Below are 6,870 nucleotides of genomic sequence, written 5' to 3' on the forward strand. Positions count from 1 at the left end.
AAATCGACAGGTTGGAATTTGTCCAGAGGAGAGTAACAAGGATGAACTGAGGACTGGAAACCAAACTATACAAAGATCTTTTGAAAGGACTGGGCATGTTTAGCTTGGAGAAGACTTCATGGAGGACATGTTCTTTGTCTCCAAATTGCCTTATGGAAGACTTGTTTTGCTCCAAAAGTAGAATTAAGAGCAATGGACAGAAGTTGTAGGGAGTCAGACTTTAGGTCAGTAGGTGAGACTTCTTTATAGTTTAGTGGAAAGACTCAGAGTCAAGAGACCTGGATTAGTCTTAGCACTGGTTGTGATTTATTCTGTGGTCCTGGCAAGCCAGTTCTCCTCTTGGGACCTCAGATTCCTTAATTTTAAAAGAAGGAGCTTAGATGAGGAGATCTTGTGGCTCCAAACTTCTGTGAGCTAATTAATCAATTCTGTAGAAAGGATTTCTATTCCTTTGGAGAGCAGATCAGATTAGGTGCCTTGTGTGGCCCTTTTCCACCCTGAGATTCTATGTTAAAAGGATGTCCTGAATCCATATGTTTAAATGCTCTCCCTCATCCTCCTCTCCGCCCAAATACATTTTGTGATGGAACCATGGAAGCAAAAGGAAATGGAGAGCTAATGAGCTTACTAATTGGAGTAGCTTCTAGGAACCCAAAGGGAAAAAAGCCAGTCTGAATTTCCATTATGGAGTTATTAGAAGAGTCCCTCCCTTCTCTGGAGAATATAAGTTTCCAAGGCCAAAGGAAAAAAAGAAAAATAGCCAGATTCCTGGAGTAGGACACAGAGACTGTGAATTATGCTGCACTGTTAGATCTATCCTTGGCCCTGTCCTGTTTTTATGAATGACTTAGATGAAGGCAGAAATCAGCTGATCAATCAGTAAGCATTTATTACGTGTCGATTATGTTCCAGGCACTGTGCTAAATGTTGGGGATACAAGCACAAAGAATAAAACAATTCATACTCAGGAGTAGCTTATATTCTAATGGTGGAAGAGACCAGAATGTATATGAGTATATACAGTATAAATATAAAGTGAATGAATACAAATAAACACAAAGTTAAATAAAAGGCAGTTTGGGAGGGAGGGCATCAACATTTGAAAGATCAAGGTGAAGATGGGGCTTGAGCTGCATCTTCAAGGATCAGTACTCTAGGAGGTGGAGGGCAGCTAGGTGGCTTGGTGGATAGAATACTATAACTGAAGTCTTAAAGACTCCTTCATGAGTTGAAGTCTGACCTCAGACACTTCCTAGTTGTGTGACCCTGGGCAAGTGACTTAAACTTTTGCCTCAGTTTCCTTATCTATAAAAAGAGCTAAAGAAGGAAATGGCAAACCACTGCAGTGTCTTTGCCAAGAAAACCCCAAATGAGATTACAAAGAATCAGCCATGACTGAAATGGCTCAACAAGAACAAAATGAGTCAACAGTGTGACATCAGAGCCAAAAAAGCTAACACAACCTTCTGCTCCACTAATAGATAAATAGTAATCATGGCCAAAGAGTAAAGTTCCCAAGAATCTCATTTACCATAATATTTGGACCCAAAGAGCATCTTTCACATGCCCAGGATTCTATTTCCCATAAAACTGTGCAGAGTGTTTACATTCATGAAGTAAGGACTGACTGAAGCTTCTGAGAAGTGAGAGATTTAAAAAGTGGAGTGATTACTCCACCCTGATGTCAAATTGATATTCCTTAAGTACAGGTCTGACCATGTCATCCCCTATTGAATAAACTCCAGTGGCTCCCTATTGCCTCCAGGATCAAATATAAGCACTTCTGTTTGGTTTTTAAAGGCCTTCATAACTTGACACCTTCCAACCTTTCCAAACTTCTTAAACCTTACCCTCTCTACATACTCTGCAATTCAGTGACCTCACTTGATACTCCCTCTGACTCCAGGCATTTTCGCTGGCTGTCTTCCATACCTGAAATTCTCTCCCTTCTTGTCTCCATCTTTTGGCCTCTCTGGCTTCCTTCAAGGATCAGTTAATGTCCTACCTATCTTCTTCAAAAAGCCTTTCCCATGCCTCTTTAACCTTAGTACATAGTTGTATGTATGTTGTCTCCCTTGAGTTTCTTGAGAGCAGGGACTACTTTTTTACCTTTCTTGCCTCCATAGCACAGTGCCTGGCACATTGTAGGTGTTTAATAAATGCTTCTCGACTTGGCTTGACTTGGTGCATTGTTGTTTGTATGAGAGAGATCAGTGAATCAGAGCTGTGATCAGCAAAACTAAGAGAAGTAGGAAGAGAAAACGAGGCTGCCATGGCACCCTTTAACCCAAGAGTTCTTACAGAATCTTGATGACTCTGTGGAGTAAGTCAAGATGAATGATGAATGTCTTCCTCAAAGAGGTGGCAATAGATCTTTCTTTTGGCTGCCCAAAATAGAGATAGTCATGAAGCTGTGGATATCCAGAGAGGAGAATTTTCTGCCTGCAACAAAATAACACTGAACTGAAGCCTCTACCTTCCCCACTAGCATGGGAGTCTGTAGAAGATCTTACCAATTAGTACAAGGAGGCTGAGAACACTTCTATTTCTTGATTTTACTCTACTATTAATAAATAAATAAATTACTCTGCTATGAATAAATAAATAAATCCTTTATTTTTTAATTTATGGTTCCTATCTGGTCTATGATCTAGAACTGAACACGACTTTAGTGGTTTCTCAGATGGGAATAAATACTGAGGTAAATGGGATAATTCTGATTATTCAAAATGCTTGCATGATTTCAGGGTTGAATTGGATGTATGTTGGGGTATGCTGAAGACTGCTCCCATTAGCTTGCAAGAAATGATTATTAAATTATCAGTGTCAGCATTTACACCTCAGAAGTTAGCAAAAACTACAAATAAGGGCTTGATTTATTGTTTTATTGAATGTCTAGACTTATATACCTTAAACTTAAAGATATGTCATGGGGGACATTTTCTCCCTGGAGAGCTGATTGTTAAACATTTATCAGCACATCCCTGGATATGTGTTATAAAGGTAGTATTATCAAGGCAGTGTCTAGAATGATCCATAGAATTATAGAATGAGAGCTGGAAGTGACTATAGAAGCCATCAAGTTCAGCTCCCTCACTTTAAAATAAAGAAATGCTCTCAGAGAAATTAAGTGACTTCCATCCCCCAGGATCACGTAGCTGGAAAGTGTCTCAGGCAGGATTTTAACTGAAGTCTTCCTGACTCTAACCCTAGCCTTCCAGTGTAGCACCACCAAGCAGCCTCAACACTGTTCTTCCATATCAGCTGGGATCTACAATGTTGTATTCAGTTTTGGGTGTCACATCTTAAGAAGACTCTCAAGTTGGAGTTTGTATAGTGGAGGGAAATTAAGATGATGGAATAGGAGCTAGAAATGTTTAGTCTGGAGAAAAAAAGACTGGGGTAGAGGTGGGAGATGAAGAAGCATTTGAGAGACTCTTCTAGGAAAGCTGGAATACCCTTGTTCTCCTCGGTTCCAGAAGTCAGAACAAGAAGCAGTAGGCAGAAGGACATTTTGGCTTTTTGTGATAAAAACCTCCTAAAAAGTAGAATGGATTGTTTGGGGAGGTACTCAGTTGTCCCTATCATTAAAAATTTTCAAGCAAAACCTGGATGAATAGCATCAAGGCTTCTTTCTGTAACAATGATTGTGTCTCAAATATGCATTAGACAAGAAGATGGAGTCATGGCTGCGATTTTGTGAATCTATAGCTTTTAAAAAATACATTTAAATGCTACATAACAATAACTTTTCATTATCAATTTAGATATAGATACATCATGGAAAATAAAATCAAAGATTAGACTTACACAACTCTTAACACAATTAGCCTTGTGCATGCCTCAGTATAGGGTTTCATTCCAATTAAACTCAGTCTTCTGGATTGTGTACAAAAGTAGTACTGGCCACCATTTTCTATAATTTAAGAAAGTGTAAACTAAGGATTGTGTTTTGATAAAACAGTAAATATGATTGATTTTAGGTTTCTGTTGGAAATAAAAGTAAGGAAACTAGATAATAATAATAATGATGATGATAATGGTAATTGTAATAATAGCTAATATTTATATAGCATTAGAGATATTTTAGGGGCATTTGAGCTCTAGAATGGGCTGTATTGGTTGTCCTCTGAGGGACTTCCTAGCTCTAAGATTCTAGGATTCCGTGATTAAGCTAGAAGAAAGGGCATAGAGTTTTGCTGTGGGTTTAATCTGGGTCAAGGAGCATTCTATGCCTTGAAGGCAGAACCTTACTCTGTATCTTTAAAAGGAGGGTCTCACATTGATTGATCTTATAGATCAGCCAAAAACTCCATAGATCTTTTACTATGTGCTCAAATTTTCTTTGAGTTTACATGGATTTGAAGTTATAGGATAGAACGTAAGGACTCCAAGAGACATTTGGATATAGAACTGGATATGTGTGTGTGTGTGTGTGTGTGTGTGTGTGTGTGTGTGTGTGTGTGTATGGGTACCTATGATTTAATTGGGGAAGAGAGTTCTTAGTGAAGAAACTCTCTCAACCAATGCAGACAGGCAACCATTCTGCAAATTATAGTCCTAGAGAGCTACCTGGAGTAATAAGAGGTTAAACCCAGGGTCACACAGCCAGTATGGGTCAGAGTATAGATAGATAGCCTTTATTTAACGTTTAAACCCCTTAAGGAACTTATATGTTCCTTATGGGGGGAAATAAAACACATAAAAGAGAGTTGAAAATCAGGGATGGTGGGGAAAAGGTATTTTCCTTGGGCGGAAAGTAGAGAAGTAGGATGGATAATCATGGGCTGAGCTGAACTTGAAATGAACATTACTACCATGAGTACTTCCTCAAACAGATGTTCCAGGGACAAACTCAGCAGTTGGAGGAGGAGACCCTCATTGTGGAGGCATTGCTAGTGTGAAAAGGCCACTGGGTTAGAGGTTAAGAAGGTGTCCAGAGGATACAGGCAGGCCTTAAAACCAGGTTTTCCTGATTCTGAGGTTTGATTTCTATCTACTACAGCATACTGACTGTCTTGAACAAATTATGCTAAAATGAAACATAAAAAATCAATCCCAATATTTTATAAAGTCTTTTCAAAAATATGAAAAGGGATTCTACTAAGTTCCTCCAATAAAGCAAAATTGGTTTTGATACTTAAATCAGAGGGGGACAAAACAGAGAAAGAAAATTACAGATCAATACCCTTAATAAATATCAACACAAAAATATTAAATAAAATATTAAAAATAATTTAAACTATGACTAGTTTGGATTTGTATTATGATTGCAGAGTTGATTCAATATTGGCAAAACTATTAACATAATAAGCTATGTTAAACACCAAAATAATTAAAGTTGCACAATTATAATACCAGATACAGAAAAAGCTTTTGACAAAATACAAAACTTATTTCTATTAAAAATGTTAAAAATCATAGGAATAAATGAACTTTTCCTTAATATGAAAAATAGCATCTTTCTAAAACAAAGAGTCAACATTATTTATAGTGGAGAATTCCTAGGGGCCTTTCCAGTAAGATTAGGGGTAAAGCAGGGATAGCCATCATCACCACTATTGTTTAATGTAGTTTTAGAAATGACAACTATTGTAATAAGATAAGAAAAAGAATTTGAAGGAATAATCATAGGTAAAGAGGAAATAAAAAAATCACTTTTTATAGATAAGATAGGCTACTTAGAGAATCCTAGGGATTCAACTAAAATTAATCAAAATAATTAATTAAAATAGCAGATTAGAGAATAAACACATATAACTCAAACTTTCTGTATATTGCTAACAAAATCTAGGAAGAAAAACTAGAAAAGAAATCTATTCAAAATAGCTATAAAATATATAAACTATTTGGAGGTTCACCTATTAACACAAATAAGGGTTATATGAATATGACTCCAGCACGGTTTTTACAGAAATGAAGACAGACTTAAATATTTGGAAGAATATTAATTGCTTTTGGTTGGGCCTTGCTAATATAATTAAAATAATAATACCTACCTAAATTAGTTTACTTAATCAGTGCCATACCAATCAAACTGTCAAAAATTTAATAATGGTAGTTAGCATTTATATAGTCTTTTAAAGATTACAAAGTGTTATCTCATTTGATCCTAATAACAATCTTCTGAAATAGGTGCTATTATTATTGTCATTTTATAGATGATGAAACTGGGTTTGCAAGTGGTTAAATAACTTGCCCAGGGTCACCTAGCAAGTAAATGTCTGGGGTAGGATTCAATTCATATTTTCCTGGCTCTAGGACTGGTGCTCTATCCGCTGTGCTATCTATCTGCCTCCCTGAAGCAGGTTACCAAATTTCATTTGGAGGAACAAAGGTCCCAAGACAGAAAAACCTGGGAAGACATAGATGAATTGATGAAAAATGAAGTGAGCAGAACAAGGACAATCTATACAATGACTACTCTGTTGTTAACAACACCAACTTTGAAAAGCTTAGGAACTCCAATAGATGCAATAATCAACCCCAACTCCAGAAAACTGATGATTTAGCTTATTTCCCATCACTTGGCAGAGAGATGAAGACCTAGAGGTGCAGAATAGGGCAAGAATTTTCAGATGTGGCCAATCTGTCAATTTGTTTTGTTTGACTTGATTTGCTTGTTTTAAGGGAACACTTTTTTGCAGGTTAGGGATAGTTGGGAGGCTTATGGAGAGCTAATGATAGTGATGCCCCCCCCACAAAAAAAAGAAAGAAAATAGTATCAATGAAAGACTTTAAAAATGCTCAGAAGAGAACAGAAGGAAATTCAAAGGGAGACACAGATAAGCAGGACAGTTTAGGAACTAAGACATGTAATACAGATTCGCAGCTTCAATATACAGCCTCTTTCTTTTCCTTTTTTGTATA

The sequence above is a fragment of the Vombatus ursinus genome, unplaced genomic scaffold (assembly GCF_900497805.2).
Source record: "Vombatus ursinus unplaced genomic scaffold, bare-nosed wombat genome assembly UNPS02014863.1, whole genome shotgun sequence".
NCBI lineage: Eukaryota > Metazoa > Chordata > Mammalia > Diprotodontia > Vombatidae > Vombatus > Vombatus ursinus.